General features: G+C 47.4%; 1 long non-coding RNA gene and 1 other non-coding gene across 39 annotated transcripts in view; one reads left to right on the top strand and one right to left on the bottom strand.

The window, feature by feature from the left end:
- Positions 1-20,931, bottom strand: part of LOC102895780 — a 659,008-nt gene extending 638,077 nt beyond the window's left edge. For 37 of the 38 annotated variants that reach the window (XR_003042515.1, XR_003042526.1, XR_003042522.1 and 34 more), the window contains exon 1: positions 20,800-20,931. This is a non-coding gene — a long non-coding RNA (uncharacterized LOC102895780). Of the gene's footprint in view, positions 1-19,461; positions 20,573-20,799 lie in introns of those variants that run through there. The other variant, XR_003042524.1, reaches the window with a different exon arrangement.
- On the top strand, positions 9,459-9,577 carry LOC112469226. The gene has a single exon (XR_003042549.1). It is a non-coding gene; the product is annotated as a 5S ribosomal RNA (ribosomal RNA).
- Positions 20,932-20,938: the final 7 nt, after the last annotated feature.

Here is a 20,938-nt window from a genome sequence, read left to right as displayed (position 1 = left end):
ACGGTCAAGAAGGAGCTGCACAGACGGAAGAAGCCCTTGGCCTGGGATCTGTTTTGAAAATGAAGAGAGGAGCAAGCTGTCTCTGCTCTGCTGAAATATGCCCACGTGGGAAGGGCCACAAAACACCGGCCCTTCTTCATCATGGCCTTCTCGCTCATGAGGCGGCCAGTCCGAGCAGCAACGGGCTACACCACCCCCTGCCCAACCCCCCCAGCCATAGGGTCAACAAGACTATTTTCATTTTAAATAGAAAAACGAAAAGTGGGCCTATAAACTACTGTTTCCTGAATTGGTCACTGAGTAGGAAAAAACTGCTCCTCATTGAACTCGATGGCCTCTCAAGGGCAGAGCCAACAACAGCCTGGCTCAAGGGGCTGTGAGACGGGGGAAAATTGGGAAAATGGCAAACTTTCACTGCAACTGGAAGAATGCAGTGTTACACTGCATTAGAAATGATACGTAGAAGCCTGCTTTTAATACTACCTGGAAATACTTCCATTATCTTAAGAGAAAATCCAATAAAACTGTCGACGGGAGGTGATTCAAATTTGAAAGAAATATGCAAAGAAAAAAGAAAAATCAGCAAAATGTGTTTATAGTATTGTCTTTCTTATACTCTTAACATTTGCCAAATTTTAATATTTCTAACAAGAAAACTCCCTTATAAAAATAAGCACTATTTGAAAGAAATGATGACCCACGCTCCTGGATAAAATGACCAACAGGTGGAATAGGAGATCGAGATGAATTTACTGAGTTTTCAGATTATGCCCCTAAACCGGTTACCCGATCCTGCAAAATAAAGGCGTGAACTTAGAAAGAGATTAATGGGGAAACCTAGTAAAAAGTGAGTCAAGGCCAGAAGAGCCGTGGAGAGCCGAGAAAGGGAAGCCCAGGATTCGTCAACACCATGCCAGGTCAGCAGTAACCAGACTACTAGGGAGCAGGAGGCTTGGGGGTGTGATCACTTGGGGAGGGTGATCTGAGAAACAGGGCAGGGGGCGGGGGCTTGATGGAACAGCGAGTTCAAAAAGCAGCTACTCTCGGGGTAAAGCCAAATAGCTCAAGAGAGGAGGAGGGCATTCGAAATCCCAGGGCAGACAGACAGCTGTCCTGAAAAGAAACATAGTCAATGTCTATGCTTGGATGTGCAGGGGAGCCATCTGCACGCATCATCACCGAAATGCTGTTTCCCAATGTTGCAACTTTTAGAACAAATCCTGCAGATGAAGCACAGAAGTCTTCGTTATGGACGTGGGAGAGAATATGTTACACACCTTGCCAATGTGAAAATACAGATTTCAGAGAAAGGGAGGTGGAAGAGGGAAGAGCAGTCACACTGATACCTCTGCAAGTATGAGTCAGGATGCAGGGGAGGACCCCGGGTGCAGAGCTAGGCCACCCGGACTGTTACTTACAGATACTGACCTACCTCCACCCACGCTCCCCCTGCCCCCTCACTCTGCGAAGAGGACTAAGGGCAGGTGGGAAGGGGGCTGGGAGTCTGCTCTTCCATATAAACCTTTCCCATTTGATTTTAAATATGTGCGTGCATTATTCTGATTTAAAACCTGATTCTTTTAAAAAGGCGTTAGACTCTGAATTCAAACAGACTATGAGCAAGTGCTTCCTGCCTTAATGCTCTCATCCCTCTCTCTCCCGTATGAAGTCAGCTGTCAGGGGGACAGGCCCGTAGCCTGTTGGGAGCAAGCTTTCCCAACGACCTGGCACAAACCCAAATCCCCATCAAGCTGAATCAACTTGTAGGTGCACGTCATTCCAAGTGCCTCACGGAGATAAGCTGGGACGGGATGACAGATAAGTGTCACACTGTACGGACCACTGTGAATATAAAGGCTTTTAACTTTAACAACAACAACAAAAACAGACCACGTGGGCTTTTGAAATGCCATTCTTCCTTCTCGTGGCCTCCTTGCCCCGGCTTCTGGCCCTCTCTCCAATACAACCTGCTCAACGCAGGACCATCTCGATCCCCAGATCCGGTCATGTCACTCTCTGGCTCAAAATTCTGCCCTGTCTCTGCATGTAGAAAGTCCCCAGGGGTGGGCTCCATGCACAGCTCCAGCCTCTTTTAACTTGGGTTCCTTTCCTACCGGTGCACTTTGCTCAGGAAAACAACTCCTGTGGTTCCCAGACTGAGCCCAGCTCCCACCTGTCTGAGCTGTGCAGGTACTTTTCCACCTGCCTGCAATGCCCTTCCAGCTCCCGTCTGGCCAACAAGGTCAGCAGTTCCGCTTCTAAGGATGCGCCCTCATTTGCCCAGAGGCCTGTACACCCTGTAACAATCGCTGCATTTTGATTTGGTTTCTTTCCCTTTCTGGTTCCCCGCAGACTGGGGGTCCTTCCGTCTTTGTGCCTCCAGGTGCTAAAAAACAACAGCCACTATGGTAACAATTAAAACCAAGACTTGCTGAGTTCTTAAAATGGGTTGGACAGTATTCTAAACCCTTTATATACATTATTTCATGTAAACCTTACAACGACTCTATGAAGTAAGTACCATTACAATTTTACAGACAGAACGACAGCAGCTCAGATAAGTTAAACAGCTTAACCAACACCACACAACTAATTACTGGTAGAGCCAGGCGGACACCCAGCAGTCCGGTCCAGACCTGGCAGGCCTGCCGCATACGGTTGTGTAGGTTGTACACTGCACAACTCTGAAGCCCGACACTTATCTGTGTCACAGTCTAGCATGGCACTGTCAAATAGAAATATAATGCAAGACATATAATTTTAAAATTTCTAGTAGTCACATTAATAAATAATAACAAACAGGTGAAATTTATTTTAATGTATTTTATTGAATCCGTCTAAATCTTATCATGTCAACATGTAATCAATATAAACAATTGCTAAAGAGACTTCCATTCTCTTTTTTGTACTAGGAGTTGGAAATCTAGTGTACGTTGTATACTCACAGCACATTTCAATTCAAGGTTTCCACGTTTCAAGTGCTCACTAGCCACATACTGGCTATGAGACTGGACAGCACAGGCCCAGCCACAGCTTGAATAAACCCCAACCTCTCCGGGCCTCCGTATTCCTACATTAAAAGTGACGATGGTGCAGCATTATTTACAATAACCAAGATATAGAAACGGCCTAGGTGTCCACTGACAGATGAATGGATAAAGAAGTGGTGGATATATACAAAGAATATTACCCAACCATAAAAAAGAAGGAAACTTTGCCTTTCGCATGAATGGAACAAGAGGATATTATGCTAAGTGAAATAAGTCAGAGAAAGATAAAAACTGATTTCACTTATATGTGGACTGTAAAAAAACAAACGAATAAACAGAAACATCAACTCGTAAGGACTCATGGAGAACAAGCCAAAGGGGAGAGAATGGGGGAATGGGTGACTTTTTTTTTAATGTTAAAACTTAAAGAAAATAAATGAGGATGGACTTAATCTCTGTCTTCTTCCATTATCAGATGTGGCTCCTTTGACTGATGATAAGAGTTAACATCTAAATAGCCCCTTTCAGGTTATACCAGACAACAATGCTTCCTCTAGTTGTTAAAAAAGTTGAACGTTTCAGAAAATGAGGCTCAGAGAGGTCATCTGCTCAGCCCAGAGTCACAAAGCCAGCAGGAACCAGAACTCAGGCCTCCTGCCTGTAAATCCAATTCATTTGTTTTCACTTACAGCTAGCGATTGGGTGCCTCCTTCCCTAGAGGAAAATACTACATACAGCTCCCCTGGGGATCACAGTCAAGTCACTAAAATGTAATCAACTGTCTGTGCATCAAGTTTTAAAGAGACCCAATCATGCACCCTTCTCAGCTTCCTGGGCAGAGAGGAACATCTGGAAGTTTAAACCAGTTGCTCAACAGCTGGGAGACATTCTCATCCTTAAAAAGCATAATTTACTTACTCCAACAACAAAAAGTACACTGTCAATCTAGGGCGGGGGGCAGGGCACAGCTTTGCAGCTATCAGTTTCTTGGCTGGGAGGGAGTGCGTATTTGGCCCGGCCCCAGTAAATGAAATGAGCCTGCTGCTTGCTAATCCCCTCTCTCTCCCCGATTAAGCCTCATCCCGCACACAGGCGTCTCCTTCCCACCTCTGGTCCCATCTGCAGGAGGGGTGATGACTGGACGTGAAGCAGCATTTCTCATCTGAACTGGGGGCTCGAGACAAAACCCAAAGGAGCGACCGGGCCACAAACATCTCTAAAAAAGGCAGAGTTCCAAACCCAAAATGCTCAGCCCTCCCCTTAGAACCATACTCCATCCAGCGACATTCCAGAAGGGCGAAGGAATGCGGAGGATCCTTGCAGCTGCCAGATAGGACCTGATATGATCTGCAGTTGTAAGAACAAAGGGGCATCTGAGTTTTAATCCTACTTCTACCGCTTCGGCTCACCTTGGGGGACTTCCCCCTACTGCTCTGCACTGGGCAGGGACTGACATTAATGAACTTCTCCCAAACGCCCCCAGCTCTTCCTCATTGCACCCCTCAGTCAACTCCCTGGAGCCCTCAGTAGACAGGAGAGCATACCAGTGAAGACACATAGATCCTAAAATTAGGCTCCAGGATTCAACTTTTGGCTCTGGCCCTGCTACCAATTAGCTGTTACCTTAGATAGTCACTCACCTCTCTGCCTCAATTGCCCCGTCTGTAAAATGACGAAATTAATACCGACGACACAGGCCGCTTGTAAGGATTAAATATACAGATTAAGAGTGCCTGGAACAGGGCTGGTACACAGGCTATTTACATGCGGACTAACAGGAGTTTACAGATGAGGACGTCAAGGTCCGTGAGTAGCGTTATTTTGCATGGATGCCAGGACTCCAATGTGAGGAACTTAAAAAATGAAGCAACGCGCAGAAATGAGCATTTCAAACTGGAAAGCACTAAACTCCCTTGCTCACTCAAACTTATTTTCTGAGCCCCTGTTGTGATAAGGCCCATACTAGGGAGCCTGCTCCGAGCTCACAGGACGTCTGAATATTACTAACCAGTGCTTACTGAGCATCTACTATTTGCAGGCTCTGGGAGAAGCTGTTAATGCACAAAATCTCATCCAATCCCCATAACAAAGCATCTAGTAGGCACCATTCACTTTTAGTTCTTCATATGAGGAAACTGAGGCTCAGGAGGTCCCTTCCTGGAGATCTGAGACTTTTGAAGGCAGAAGAAGAACTCACACCGAGGAGGTGTGAACTAGAAGCCTCAACTCTTGTCCATGATGCTTTCTGTGTCTCTAGGCGTCTAACACATGTGAACAGCTATTTGGGGCTCTTGGTGGTCTCTGCTGCCAAGTTGCAAAATGGTTCAAAACACCAGGCAGAACCCCAGGTGGTAAAAAGCCCAGGATCTGGGTCTGCCTCAAGGAATGAATGAATGAATCTTGCTGAAGAAACAACCCTTTTCCTGTTAGAGACCCGCCTGCCCAATTCTCATACTTTAGGCCTGAGGGCTGGAATGTGAGGCAGGCATGCAGCAGCACAGCAATTCCCGGCTATTTACTCTTCACAGAGGCAGCCAGGGCAGATGGGGCCTCCTGGGAGCCCATTCTATTAGACCTGGATCAGTTGATCTGTTTCCCAAAGGCTTATCCTGGCTGGGGGGCATCTAAACTGTGAGCAAGCTTAAACACACCTCCACGGCAGAAGAGCACAGGAAGAGAGAGAAAGCCCCAGCGTAGGTCAAGGTCACCTGGCGGAGTGCAGTGGTCCCTCTGGCGGCACTGCCAACCTGCCTAGAATCCTGGGCCTGCTCTGAAGAAAGAGTAAACTGGCCTGGGGCTGTTTCCAGAATTCCAATGCCACCGCTGCCACTGTGTGACCTTGTCCGAGTCTCTGCCCCTCTCCTGGACGTCAGTTTCTGCCTCAGCATCAGTCTCGGGCAGGTAGAAGTCATCCTTACATACCAACGGGAGCAACGCCAGCAGCAGGGAGCATTTATTCGGTGCTCATCATCACCCTGGCCCCAAGTTCATCCCGTTGCACGCACTATCTCATTTAAACCTCACAACAACCTGGACTTTTGTCCTCAGTTCACGGCTGAGGAAATGGAGGCAGGAAGTTCAGTTCATTGCACAGTGAACTAAGTAACAGAATGAGGCGAAGGCAGGAGGGAATCCCTGGCCATAGAACTCCAGGAACTTCAGCACCACCCAAGACTACTGATGAGGGCGAACCGCTTGGCCAAAGTAGTCTCTTGCAATTCTGAGAATCTATGATCCAGGGAGAATCTAAAAGCAGCACCAGGCCCCAGCTACATGCCAGAACCTCTGGCATGTGTGACCAGGTGTACAACAGTGCTCCCAGCAGCCCTGTTTGTGTGGCCAAAAAGGAAAAAAACTGCCAACCACTCACAGGTCCCTGCAGAACGGATAAACTGTGGTCTGTTCACACAACGAATGGATTACTGAAGGTGGGGGGGCGGGGTGGGGAGGGGCAGGCGGACAGACCACAGTGGCATACGTGGACGTGGACTTATCAGCATGATGCTAAGTAGGAAAGAAAGCTGCATTCGGTATGGAATTTTAATTAAGCTCAAAAATAAAATAGGGTAAATATAGTATTTAGGGACACTTAGGTTTATAGGAAGAAGAAAATTTTAAGCAAGGACATCATAAACACCAAAATTCAGGACAGCAATCATCTCCGGGAGAGGGCACTGAGGGATGGGGGTGTGAGGGGAGACTAGAAAAAAGATGCAGTTCAACTAACGACTATCAATTATCAGTCAAATTCTAGTTCCTAAGCAGGGAGGAGGGAGGGTTCTCGGGTGTCTGTTTATTACTACGCCTCATGATTAGCCTATATAAATTAGTCTATTCTTCTGTAGCTATCAGTAGAATATCATGGACTAACCGTTGAAGCTACACGAAATCCTTTCACCAATTTAGTCACATCAAAAACTGTTTGCTAGTCATTTCTTCCGCGAGAAGCACAACTCCTAAAAAGGCCTTCGAAGGTGATGTGGTATGTCACAATGTCCAGGGTGGGGCCGCTATGACCCCGCCACGCTGCTGACTGGAGCATCAGCAAGTAAACACCTGCCCTGGGCAAACCTTTGCCAGGTACCGGAGCGCTGGGTGTTCCCTGCCACTGCTGGGAAGTGAGGTAAGAGCATCCACCTGATAACGCTGCTGAGGAGATGGGTGAGATAGCACACCTCAGAGCCGAGCCGAGACGTCAGCCTAGGGTAGACGCTGGCCGCCGGAATCCGAAGGATGAGGACTCGGGGCGCTCCAGCAGCGGTCAGGGCGTGCGCTCCGCCACCTCTGGCTAGGTGGCCCTGGCTGAGTGTCACACAATCCCTGTGCCTCATACCAGCAGCAACAACAAACAAACAAACAAACAAACAAACAAAACAACAAAACAGTGAAGTTGGACTTCGTCAAAATTAAAAACTCCTGTCCATCAAAGGATACTTTCAAGAGAGTGAAAAGAGAACCTACAGAATGGGACAAAATATTTGCCAGTCATATACCTGGAAAGGTATTACTATCCAGAACGCATAAAGAACTACTACACGTCAACTACAACAACGAAACGTTCTTCAAAGAGGCGGTGCAACTGGCCAATAAGCACCTGGAAAGATGCTCAACATCACTAGTCAATAGGGAAATGCACATCAAAACCACTATGAGATACCACTTCATACTTATTAGGATGGCTATTAATTTTTTTTTTTTTTTAAAGAACATAGCAGGTGCTGGTGAGGATGTGGAGAAACAGGAACCCTTGTGCATTGCTAGTGGAGATGTGAAATGATGCAGCTGCCGTGGAATAGAGTGTGGCAGCCCCACCCCAAATTAAACACAGAATCATTTGTGTATGCCCCTTGATCACAGTTATTAATAACACTGTGCTGTGTTGTAATGCCACTGATGCTTATCATCATCTCAGTGCTTTTTTGCTATTACTCTGCATCTCTAAGGCAAGGACTGGATCTTCCAAACTATAAAATCCAGAGTCGTTTTTGTTTTGTTTTGTTTTGTTTTTTTACCTCCCCAGAGCCTCACACAGTTCCGGGCGCATATTAAGCTCCTACAGGCCCTGAGCAGCCACGCCCAAATTGCATTCTCCCTCCATGAGGCTCAGAAAGATCGCGAGATGGGAAACGCATGAGATGGCCTGGGCTTTCACCAGGGGATGTTTGTTTCTTTCAGCAGTTTTGCAGTGATAGCCCACTATAAACGAAGAGAAACCTGAACTCATGCTCGTTCCCCCGACGCAATCCGCAATGGCTGACCAACTGGGTGGGCAAAAGTCGGGGAGCATGGAAACCAGAGCTGCTCAGGCACAGCCCACCAACACCTTCTGAGCAAGGCAGGATACAGGAGGGCTGGCCTCCTCAAGAAAAAAAAAAAAAAGACAACATGTATTGAGGGGGTGGAAAAGGAAGAGGAAAAGGAAAAGAACATTCTGGAATCTCAGAATATTATTACTTTTCCAGGCACACACAGCCAATCCCAAAAGCATACAAGGGACTGAAAAAGCTCTTCACAACATTATATGCAAAAAGGGGAAAAAAAATCGTTCATACTGTATGTGCAGGTAAAGCATTCAAGTCAGCAAAGATTTAAGGGGGGAGCGCCCGCCATGATGTGCCCAATATGCCAGCTCAGGACTAGGTGCTCGGGGCACAAAAAAGCACCTCACTGTGGAGGAGCTTGACCATGGGAGAGAGACAGCCATACGCAAGGGTTGCAAATTGCTGTACGGGGGGCCGCACCTGGCCCGTATGTATTTTGTTTGGCCTGCTAGTGTTCCATAAAAATCTGAATTGAAACATTTGAAAACAGGAGAGTTACATTTAAAAAAAAAAATACATATCTGGCTTCTCTTTAAAAGGTGGAAGCTTTGGCAACACTGGCTCTACTTTCTGGCATGAGAAAGGGGGAGGGGAGGGAAGAGGAGGAGGAGGGGCTGGATCTAAGAGCAGCTGCCCCTCCCCCGCAGAGAGGGGACCAGTTGTTTGTCAGTCCCCATATTTCCCACTGCATTCTTCTGGGCCCACCTGGTGCATTTACAGGATCTGCTCATCCTCCCAAACAGACGAGTTTGCAAGCCCTGACAGGAACTCATGGTTGCAACACAATACACTGTGGAGTAAGCTGTGATAACCCACGCAGGGTGCTTGGAGCAGATGATGGTCACAAGAGGCTTGGGAGGAAGAAAGAAAGCTTCCTGGAGGAGGTGACCCCTAAGCTAAAACATAAAGCATAAGTAGGAGTTAGTTAGGAGAGAAAGTGGGGACAGGGACTGAAACTTGTCCCATTTTCCCGGCTGGCTGCTTCCCTCCCCATGTGAGACGAGAAACCTTAGACATGAATCTGCAGACACCAGTCCTCTAGAGGAGTCACATCTTGTCTACGGCCATGCTACCCTGAACGAGCCCCATCCCGTCTGATCGCTCACGAACTGTTCTGAATGGGGATGTTTAAAAGTAGCTCAGTTGAGTCTGCAGCCATGCCACCCTGAACAAGCCTGATCCCGTCTGATCTCTGAAGCTAAGCAGGGTCGGGCCTGGTTAGTACTTGGATGGGAGACCACCTAGGAAGTCCAGGTGCTGTAGGCATAAAAAATAAAATAAAAAATAAAGGATTGTAAACTGACAAGGTCCTTACAATCTGTGAGGTCAACCAAGGGTTGCCTCGCCTAAAAAAGTTAAAAAATAAAAAATAAATAAAAAATAAAAAATAAAATAAAGGAATCACATCGTCCAACCTTTCAACATTATTCAAGCTCCATATTCTCCAGCTGCCCCTGACCAAACAGCCTCCTTTCTGATAGAAGCCAGAGGCGCCCACCAATGGAAAGCACTCAGCCTTTAGGGTCCGTGAGGCCAGGTCCTTATCCCAGCTCCGCCATTCACTTTCACGTTCACTGGACAATTCAATCAATACTTACTAAAGGCCTATTATGCAGCAGGTACTTGAACTAATAATGGGAAGCCATTAAAAGCTTTTAAGTCATTGAGTTTCAGGATCTAGTTTTGCCCCTTTAAAAGCTCACTCACTCCTGCCAGGAGGGGGGCGGGAGTGGGAACAGGGAGACAGCCAGGAGCTGCCTGAGGGACTCTGGTAGTCCCAGGAGTGGGGTCCTGGCGCCTGTGATGTCAGATCTTACTGCTGGACCAAAGACGAGATAGTGAGTTGCATAATCACGGTCAAGGGTGTCAGGAATCCTTCAGGTACAAAACGTGAAACCCTTACCGCGCTATCTAATCCATGGCTGCCAAGACAATTTCTGTATGTTACAGTCACTGAAACAGTGATCTCCCCTTTACATCGGCACCCCTCACTTAAAAAAACAAAACAAACCAAAAAAAAAAACCACCCTTTTCCTTTTTAATGGAATAAGTATGTGAGGAATGTCTCTGATGGAGAAAGCACGTTCAGAATGTCTAGAGATATGACAAGGAAGGATTCTGCTGTCTGCCAACCTCAAGGCCTGGCGAGAGGACAGGAGAGGCCGAGGCCGCCCGGACCTCTGCACAGAGCAAAGGCCAAGGGCAGCAGCCTCCAGGCTCCCCTCCTATTCCCAGGGAACAAGTCTGGGAAGCTCTCTCCTCCCAGCTGTCCCGAGGCAAAGGCAGCCCTGTAGGAGGGGACGGGAACACAGAGGCACCTGGAGGCACAGCGGCTGCAGGAAGCTACGATTCCCACGGTGCTCGGCGCGCGTACACCAGGCCAGGACGTTCTGGCCGTCGCCTCCTGGGCTTTTCGCGGACCAAATGCAATTGTCTGTTTTGTAGAAAGTAATGTACCACGACGTAGGAGTGATCTCTTTCTGAAATCTCTAAGTGAGAAGATTGGCTGAAGTGATCCCAAGGCTGCCCCTGGCCCCGGCTGAATGAATCATTACTTAAGTGGGACAATGGAATAACCCTGTCACAATAAATGCCGGAAGGGGCCTCTGTTCCTACAGCTGCTCTTCCATAAATTCCAGGGGGCTTTCCACACTGAGGACCTTTGCTTCTTCCTATTTCCTTTTGAAAAATGGCAAAAGTCAACCATCCAGCAGGAGGGTAACTGGTGCACTCTCGGCTACATTAACTAGAATGTTCTTCAGACTCCTGACCAGCGACACCACGTGTAGATGGATCTCTCTGAAATGCCACTCTTATCTCGTCCCTGCCCGTGTCAGAAACCACCTGTAGCTCCCCATCGCCTGATGGGTAACGTCCGAGCACCTCTGCTGGGTCTGGAAGGTCCCCTGGCTATCTCACAGGCCCACCTGAAACCCCTCCAACTTTGCCTTCCAAGCACAAGTCCTTTCTATCTCCAAAATAAATGCCGTTGAATCTGTCCTCTTCTCTCCCTCTCCACTGTGACAGCCAGAGTCAGGTCACTCTTCGAGTTTGCTGCAATACAGCCGCTCATCAGGCCTCCGGCTTCCACTGTTCACCATCCAATCCACCATCTACCCAGCAAAAAGGTCAATCAAATCAGGCCCCGCCCACTTAGCGGCTCATAAAGCACTTATGGCCCTCCACCACCCGGCACCTGCCCACCCTGGACCCCGTCCTGTGTCTCTGGCCGCTGGATCGTCACTCCACTCCGCCACAGGAGTCTTGTGATACATTTTCCTGCTCTGGGTCCTTCACCCACGCTGCTCTGTAGGGCCAGTATACCCTTCCCTCGAACTACTTTCATGAGAAATTTAAAGAGCCGAGAACTAACAACAATGAGCATGCTGCCATGTGCACTCCCAGTCTGCTTTCCTTTCCATATGTTTTTAAAATGTGTAAGTGATATATGTAATTATATACATTCTTTTAAACAGCATTAACGGTAAGGTAAACTTTGAGCCTCACCGCCAGCCCCATTCCCTCCTCCTTGCCCAGATGATGATAGTGAGTTTGATCTAGATCCTTCCAGCCCATTTTGCAGGCATTCACATCCATCTCTAAGTATCCTTTTCATCATTATTATTATTATCATCATCATTATTATTTATTCCTACAGCACCTGGTCTTCCCAGGTGGTCTCCCATTCAAGTACTAACCAGGCCCAACCCTGCTTAGCTTCCAAGATCAGTCATCCGGCTTGTTCAGGGTGACATGACTCTAGACCATGGACCGTAGCTCCACTGGGGCGTGAACCCAGGACCTTCTGCGTGTAAAGCAGACGTGCTAGCCGCTACACTATGGAACCACGTCCTCTAAGTATCCTTAAGTAACACAGAGCATGAGCTATGAATTCTCAAGTTTACCTAGGAGCGGGCTAGACATGTGCTTTCCATTTTACTGCATGCTGCCAATCAGTCAAACGACCTCACACACTCGCTAGCTGAGTGGGGATTTTGTCACCAGCCTCGCCAAGACTTGAATCAGAATTCCTATTTTGGGCACCTTTTAAAATATGAAAATGTACCCCCTGGAAACAACCCAAATGCCCTTCAACTGGAGGATGGGTAAAGAAACAGCTGTGTATCAAATCCTCAGCCATGAAAACGACCAAACTACTGAGACACGCCATAACATGGAAGAATCGGGCAGATGCCAAGTGACAGAAACCAGACTTAGGGGCTTCATACTGTACGATTCCATTTATATGAAAAGGGCAAAACTGTAAGGTCAGAAACCAAATCAGCGGTTGTTAGAAGTGGGGAAGGAGATTGACCACAAAGGGTCAAGAAGGGAGGATGGGGCGTGATGGAAATGAGTGATGGGTGACAGTGATGATTCCAAGACTATGTGACACAGCTATATGCATTTATCAAAACGCCTAGCACTGTACACTAGAGAAGGGAAATTCTACTGCTTATAAAGCAGACCGCAACAAACCTTTGTTGGCGAGATTCAGAATCTGTCACATGTCCCATGCATTTTGCTTTCCTCTTTTGAGAACTGCTTGCTCATGTCTTTTACTTACTGTGCTATGCGGTTGTTGACTTTTTGTTATTGACTTTTGGGAACTATTCTTTATTATTCTAACTTTTTTTTTTTTTTGCTTAGATGTGCTTTTTTTCATTAATGTATCATCATATTTATCCTTCTTTTCCTTTCGTTTATTCTTTTCTCCTTCTCTGGTTAAGTTCTCCCAAGTCTCACTTAAATGCAAGATTTCAGCGTAAATCCCCTCACCCCCTATAAACAATCTTCTCACATTATTCTATTTCGTGTTCTTTCATATTGCTTATAATAATGTTATTTTGCGTATGTTTACTTCTTTGACTGTCTCCTACACTAAATAATAAGATCCATCAAAACTGCTATTTTATCTGTTTTGGCCTATTACTTGGGGCCACATCAGCGGCTACCAGCCTGGACCAGCACCTGCATTATGTGTATGTTTGCTCCTGGATACCCACAAGGCCTAGAACAGTGCTTGGAATAAAATAATCATTCTATAAATACCTGCTCAATAAATGAAAGTAAAGAAAAAACTCATACAGGTGCATATGACGTATGGAAACACATGCTTAGCATGTAATATACACGATGTATAAATGTAATGATTTATCAGTATATCACAGACAGAAGGAAACAGCAAATTTGGCTTTGCTGCAAATCTCATGAGCCACAATATTTACCTAAAACTTTTAAAATATTGAGAGGCTCTGATGCAATAATCCTAGAACTGGGGATTTATTTTTTTTTTAAATGTAACTTGATATCAACAGTCTATTATGAGCTAAGCATCCACACTGAAAGAATGATTAAGTAAAATAACAGCCACCGAACCGAATAATAAAATATAATCTACCCAATAAAAATGGCATGGAATGCCATAGCTTAATGGTAATTATGAAAACACAGGATGCAAACATATATACCACAATTACAATTTTTTTAAAGCAACGATAAAGATAAAACGGTGATTATATTTAACTCGAGAAATAATAGTTACCTTTTATAGACTTTTCCCCCAGGTTTTTAAAGATAAGCTTGTATTTCTTTCATTCGAAGAAAGACAGTTTAAATTTCCCTAGTCACAGATCTGCCCAACGAGAGTCTGCAACCCCCAGCTCAGGTACCTCCCACCAGAAACCCACATATGTTTGCCATCTTTCTAAATGTAAACCTGGGAAGTCACTCCTAGGCTAAAATAGCTGGCAAGTGCCCCGCGTTTGCAAGGCTCATTTAAGTAAAAGGGCTCTTGAGAGTCCCCCCCAACCCTCCAGCCCACTTGGCCATTTTGCCTCTCCCACCTCGGCCACACCTGACGGCTTCCCTCCATCCTAGCAATGATCTGCCGCTGGCCCGCACTGGGAGCTTCCTGAAGGCGGGGATGGTTTCTCACTCACTGCAGAGCTCCCCGTGCCTAGCACTCACTCGGTCACCCCTTCGACTCGCTGAAAGCCTGCCATGTCCCAGGCATTGTTCTAGAGCCACACTGTCTGATGACAATAAGACATGAGCCACGGGTTCTTTTAGACTTTCTAGTAGCCAGGTTAAAAAATGTTTAAAGAAACAGGCGAAATTAAATTATTATATTTAACCCAATATATCCAAAATTTCATTTCAATATGTAACCAACATTAAAGAATTCATTAATGGAATAGCTCACTCTTTTTTTGGTACTAAGTCTTTGAAATCCAGTGTGTAATCTACATGGACGGTACGTCTCCATGCAGAATAGCCTCATGGCAATGCTCAGTGGCCACCTAAGGCTAGAAGCTACCACAGTGGACAGTACAGTTTTAGATGCTTGGTGACACAGCGGTGAACAGTCCAGAAGCCCACTACTTGTGGCCACATCCACCACTACTGGCCTGGACCAGCACCTGCCTCATGTGGACGACTGCTCCGATGCCTGGGCTTCTGACTCGGGGTTAGTCTGTTCTCCACACAGCAGCCAGACCGATCATTCCAAAAGCTAAATCGGATCAAATCGGCTTCCTACTGAAAATCCTTCAGCCGCTCCCCATTTTACTGAGTACGAGGCAGAGATCGTAGAAAGGCCTGCTGACCTGGTAGGAAACGGCGCTGCACCCCGCTCTGTCCCCCATGTGTCACACCCCGCCCCCTTCTCTCCGCTGTTCCTCTGTCTCAGCTCCTGCCCTCAGCCCCTCTCCCACCTCTCCCCAGGGCCCGAAACACCGCCCTCCACACTAATTCCTTCACCTCCTTCAAGGCTGCCCCAAGGTCAGCCTCTCAGCGGAGCCTGCCTTGACCAGGCAACTTTACACTGCAGACCACCCTGCCCCGCAGCCCCTGACCCTGTTCTGCTCATTCCCACAGAGTGATTACCCGCTACGCACCCTTACTGTCCTCGTTTATTGTGTCTGCGGTTCCTTATCTGTCTTTCCCAGCGATACATAAGCACCATTAACACAGAAATCTTTTCATGTTCCTTTCTGCATCCCCAACACCAAGAACAGTGCTTGGCACAGAGGAGGTACACAATAAATATTTGTTCAACTAATGAAAATGAATTAATTGCTGCAAGCCTCTAGCCTTATAGAGTTTACAATTTAGTGAGAGAAGACAGATATACAGAATATCAAGTAAAGTACTGCCTTGGTTTGCTCAAACTGCCATAACAAACTATTATAGACTGGGCAGCTTAAACAATAGCAAATTCTTTCTTACAATTCCAGAGGCTGGGAAGTCCAAGATCAAGGTTCCAACCAATTTGGTCTCTGGTGAGACCTTTCTTTTGGGCTTATAAAACAGCCTCCTTCTCTCTGTGTCGTAGAGAGAAGAAAGCTCTCTGGTGTCTCTCGTGAGGGGTCTCGTCTTCTCAGGAGGACCCCACCCTCATGATCTCATCTCTCCCTAATCACCTGCCAAAGGCCCCATCTCCAAATACCATCACGTTGAGATCGTATTTGGAGATGGGGCCTTTGGGACGTTAAGATTTCAACATGTAAATTTTGGAGGGACACAAACATTCGGTCCATAACGAGATGATAGAAAAATAAAACTCAGGAGGGAAACGGGAGAAAGGCAAGTTGCCACTTCATGAGTCAAGCGCCAAAGGAAAATCAGAATCCCAATAGCAACAAACACAGCAATGACCATGTATATGGTAACTACCTGCCACCAGGCCCTGTGCTAAATAAGCACCTTGCATCCATTAACACGGCGGTGCCAGGTCCGCTTGCCCTGGAGCCCATGCTCCGGTTTTTGCCTCCTCTGACTACTGCCCGCTCCCTCTGGGGACCGCCCTGCCTCCACTGTGCATCTTAGGCTAGAACGGAAGCCTCCGGAGGGCAGGGAGTTGCGTCTCTTCTGTGCCTCCAGTACCTACAATGCCTGGCGCACAGCAACAGCTTAGTAAAGGAATGAATCAATCAATGAAGGGATCTTTCACAGAGTAACAAATGTTCGTTGGGGCTCATTTACCAGGAAAAGGGAGTCTTGAAGAGTCATAAACAATAATAACGACTGCTTTTCTGTCTTACTCAAGAGGTGACTTCCTCTGTCCTAAGTGCTTTGCGCCATCCCTGGGAGGGAGAAAGTGAGTGCTGGACTCCGTGCAGCCGCTGAGGACACGGACGAAGGAAGAGGCGGCTTCGGCGACTCGCAAAGGCAATAATGCCACTGGAGGGACGCCCTCCGCTTCTGTCCCTTCCGAGACCTGCTCCTGCAGCGTTCCTGGTTTCTCATCTCCTTCTTACTTACATTAGCTGGCATTCCTTTCAGATGCTTGCAGAGAACTCTGGTAAAGTCACTGCCACCTTACGAGCTATGTAACCAGAATGTTACCTTTACACGTTAAAATCTATTCAGAAACCACTCCTCCGGAGCAGCCACAGGAAGTAACAAAACCCGATAATTATAACCGTAATAATATTAGGGAAGTTTTACTGAGTGATTACTATGAGCCCAGGCACTTGGCTAAATGCATGCTGTCCTTCCCCTAGTTCCTCCTCACCGCAACCTACAAAGCTGATCCTTTATCGTCCCCCACTTACAGACAAGGAAACTGAGGCTTAGGGAGGTGACACGACTTGCCCCAAAGTAACCAAGATCTGTGCTGCTCCTGAGGTATCTCCAGATGCCTCTGCTGCTTTCTGGTTTCTTTCTCTTTCTTGAGCATCCTTTCCCTGGAGACAAACCCTCCACGTCCCACCAAGTCTGGCTGTTTCACTTCTAAGAAGACAAGGACTGTAGGCTGATCACAGCTTGTTTCCTTGAAAACAAAGCAGCTCTTGGCAGCCACCTGATTCACATAAAGTACCAGGGCAGAGCCAGCCACCAGACCTGCGAAGATGACTAAAGCCCCAGCTGGCCGCTGCTCTCAACAAGATCATGGTCAACTAGAGAAAAGAGGCAAGTAAACAATTCTGCGGCTCAGATTACCCACCAGGCACCAGCAAAACAATACTCCATAATCCACCCCCCACTCCCCCCCAAAAAGAGGAAGAGAAAATAAGAGAAAACCCCTATAGAATTCTTCAATTCAAAAAGTGACTGAGACCACTGTGTTTCATAACCCAGCATTGTTTCAGGGTTTAATGATAGGGGTGAGAGGTGCCACTCCAATTTTTGTATTGTTAGGGTCACTACAGGACCTAAACACCAAGGACAAAAGCAGGTGGTACTCAGAATGGTTGGGGGGAGCGTGGGGTGGGGGGAGATGTGCTCATTTGCAAAAAGAGTTCTAGCTCCCATCTGTTGTGAAGGTTCATAGCAATTAAATGCTGGTCACATAGCCAGGCATGGTGCCTGGATGTAGCATTTCGCAAATACTCATAGAATCTGCACCAAGACTGAGGCTTCTGACCTCTACCCATGGCTCCTGCTCAGGCTCCAGAGGCCCCATTTCCCAGAACCCCAGTCCTTTCCCTGCAATGAAGCCCCCTCCCAAGGCTTCTTGGACCCACTGCCAGCAACCTGCTCCACCGAGGCAGAACAGGCTGGCAGCCAGAGTGAGCGATGTTTTCATGCAAGGTGATACATTTTCTAACTGTGCCTGGGCGAAATGGGGAGACTAGAGAACACACTCAATCCTCCTGGTCCGGGCCAAGAAGCATCCTTTGCTTGTTCTGAATTTCACTGTCCTCTAACTTCTGAGAATGCGCCCGGGGAGTAGTACAGCCCTGGTCCAAATCTAGATGACTCTGCCACTCTCTAGCTGTGCGACCCCGGGGGAAATATTTTTAACCTCTCCGAGCTGAGGGTTCCTCATCTGCAAAATAGCAATAATAATAATAATAATCCTATCTTACAGGATTGTTGGGAGATTAAACGAGATAATACATCTAAAGCATTCAGAACTGTGGTTGGCCCACAATAAGAATTCCATCATTGCGAGACATTTTATTAGAACGGTCTCGTGGGGTCGTAGAGAGCATAAATTGCAAATAACATGCTTGACATGCTATCTGATTTCAATGTTATGACAGGAACGACTATTATTGTAATTGTTATTAGTAATTACTGTTATTAGTTACTTGGGGCCAGAAAAACGGAAGAGACAGAGGAGGTGCCTATCAAAGAACCCATTTTAGCACCATTCTCCTGCAAGGCCTAGAATTTCTGAGGTTATATAGGGAAGGTATAGAAGTGACCATCGACAGGGTTCATCAATAGCAAAATTATTCTAGATTATTACTCTGTTCCCATCTTGGGTCCGGATGACCCTGCAGACACTGGGTGTATAAAGGTGGGGGTCTTGGTCTCTTAAAGAGATTACAAACCGGCATAGGAAGGAAGGGAGGAAGAAAGGAGGGAAGGAAGGAAGAAAAAAGGAAGGAAGGAAAAAGGAAGGGAAAAAATAAACAGGGAGAGTGCCATGTCTACACCCAGCTATGAAAGGAACTCCAAAATTAAAAGCCCGGGAGTCCACGCGGTGAAGAACAGTCATTAACAGGTCAGCAGCTGACCCCTCTCCATGGGACCTGACCAGCCAACCATCCAAGGTCCTCATTTTCCCAGAAAAGGGTCGATCTGCCAATGGTCTGAACAAAGTCAGGGACACTTCACACAAAGAGGAATTAGGAAGAGTGCCTTATCGTCCTGGAGCCCCCTTAGCTGAGCTGTAGAACAGTGTCCCTCCCCGTGAAGAAGAAGGCCCTGAGCATGGCAGACATGGGCTCCCCAACTCAGCCAGCCTGCCTGCCTGCCATTCAGGAGAAAAAAAGCTAAAAGCACAAGCTACTGACTGGATGTGGACGGTGATATAGTCACCCGGTTTTTAGACCAGCAATCACACAAACCAGCGGGGGTTAGATATGCCACAACTGAGAAAAAAAACTCCCTCTTTCCAGCCCAGAACAGCTCCAGCCAGGGACAGGAGAGCACACCAGAAAGCATGGGAGAGTGGGGGAGGGGGAGACGGAGGATCAATCAGAAAAAGAAACTGATTTCTTCTACTTTTCAAGAGAAGCCTGGTTTGTGCAAAATTTTACACTCAAAGTAGGTAAAGCAATAATAACAACAGAAAATCACCTTCTACCAGATAAAACAACAATGTGCCCACATAACAAATAGCCTCTGGGTTCATCAGGGACAGCCTAACAGTGGGCACTGGACCCACCCCGCCTTTCCAACCCCAGACTCACACGTGGAATTCCCATTGGGCCTCCTCGCCAAGGCCTTAGACCACGAGGCCGTCCTCGCCTCCAAGACACAGTGGAGACCCGGCCACGAGGCTCTGCTCAGCCCGGGATTCTGAATTTGTTCTTCTGCTGCTTCTAGGAAGGTTTTTCTCCTAATAAATCTTTCAGGAAGTTCCACTCAGGGTTCACAGGAGCCATACAACCCCCTTCTTCACTGGTTGGAGCCTTAGAAAGATTCGCTGTGACCACAGGACTGTGTCAAATGAACAAGCCTCAACTTGTCACCGCCAGTATGCAAAACAGGCCTGCATCATCCCATAACAAACAGTAAAGCAGATACAGTGCCCATGTCCCCAGGGCCCAGGCCCACCCACCACACACAAACACCCATTTCTCCACGGTTTCCTCCAGCAAGGAAACAATTCCAAAAGCAGGGGCTAGCTGTGGTGGTGAGGTGGCTCAGAGGGGGCTGCCAGCCAGCCTCTCTCTGGAAAACTAAGACCAGAAAGGAAACACCAAAACCTCACCCTATTCTCCCTAAAAACCCTCGCAAGTGATTTCCTCTCTTTTCCCATCTTCTAGAAGGGCCTGAAGTCAGAAGCTCCTGTGAACATAATATTCCATGCCTGCAAACTATCAGGAAAATCCACGGTGCATCCACACAGCGAACACATGCAGCCTCATGGCTGTCCTTCCTGGAAGCCTACACCCGACCACAAACACTGGCATAAAGAAGAGCACGTTAGCCGAGAGAGGGTAAAAATTAAATCAACAGCCAGTCCAAAAAGAATTACGGTGATAAAGCTTTGGGGGCATCCAGCAAATCTGGAAATGCAATGCAAAAGCAGAGAAAGTTTCAGAAAACAGAGTTGCTGAGTTTTCGGAAATCATGGGGTGGGGGTGGGGGTGGGGGGGAGATGGTCAAAGGATGGAAGGAGCATCATATGGCTCACAGACTTCTAGTTTCCCTGAAAGGGGCCTCCAAGCCACATCTGCGACCCCAAACCGGTACTGATTGGAGGTAGTCTATTTTTAGACATTAGGTAATAGCCCCTCGATCAAGTGCATAAAATCCAGAATTCTCTCTATGCTCGGGCATTTGATGTCAGCCTCCTCCCCTCCCCCTCTCCCCAAACGCCCAAACTCCCTGCCCGTCCTGAGCCTGGTGATGAGGAAAGTGCACGGTTAACACACACGCGCGCACACACACACACACACACACCCCGTAGTCCGAAAGCCCCTTCCTCTGTCCAGCAACTCACTGCGCATACCGACCCGCAAGGCCCCAAAGCTTTTCAGAAACGAGTTTTCAGACACGCAGAGGAGAAAACCCTAACTTACTGGAAGGTGGATCCAAGCCGTGTCACCGGGGCCGCCAACATCCTTTCCGCGTGGAAATCCACTGAGGGGCTTCTGGGGGGTAGCGGGGTCCATCCTCGCTCGCGGCCCCTCGCTGCTCCCTGCAGACCAGGCCGCTCCT

This window comes from Pteropus alecto, unplaced genomic scaffold, assembly GCF_000325575.1.
Source record: "Pteropus alecto unplaced genomic scaffold, ASM32557v1 scaffold238, whole genome shotgun sequence".
In the NCBI taxonomy this organism is placed as follows: domain Eukaryota; kingdom Metazoa; phylum Chordata; class Mammalia; order Chiroptera; family Pteropodidae; genus Pteropus; species Pteropus alecto.
The sequence above is the reverse complement of the archived record's forward strand: the minus strand, read 5'-3'. Positions and strand labels throughout refer to the sequence as shown.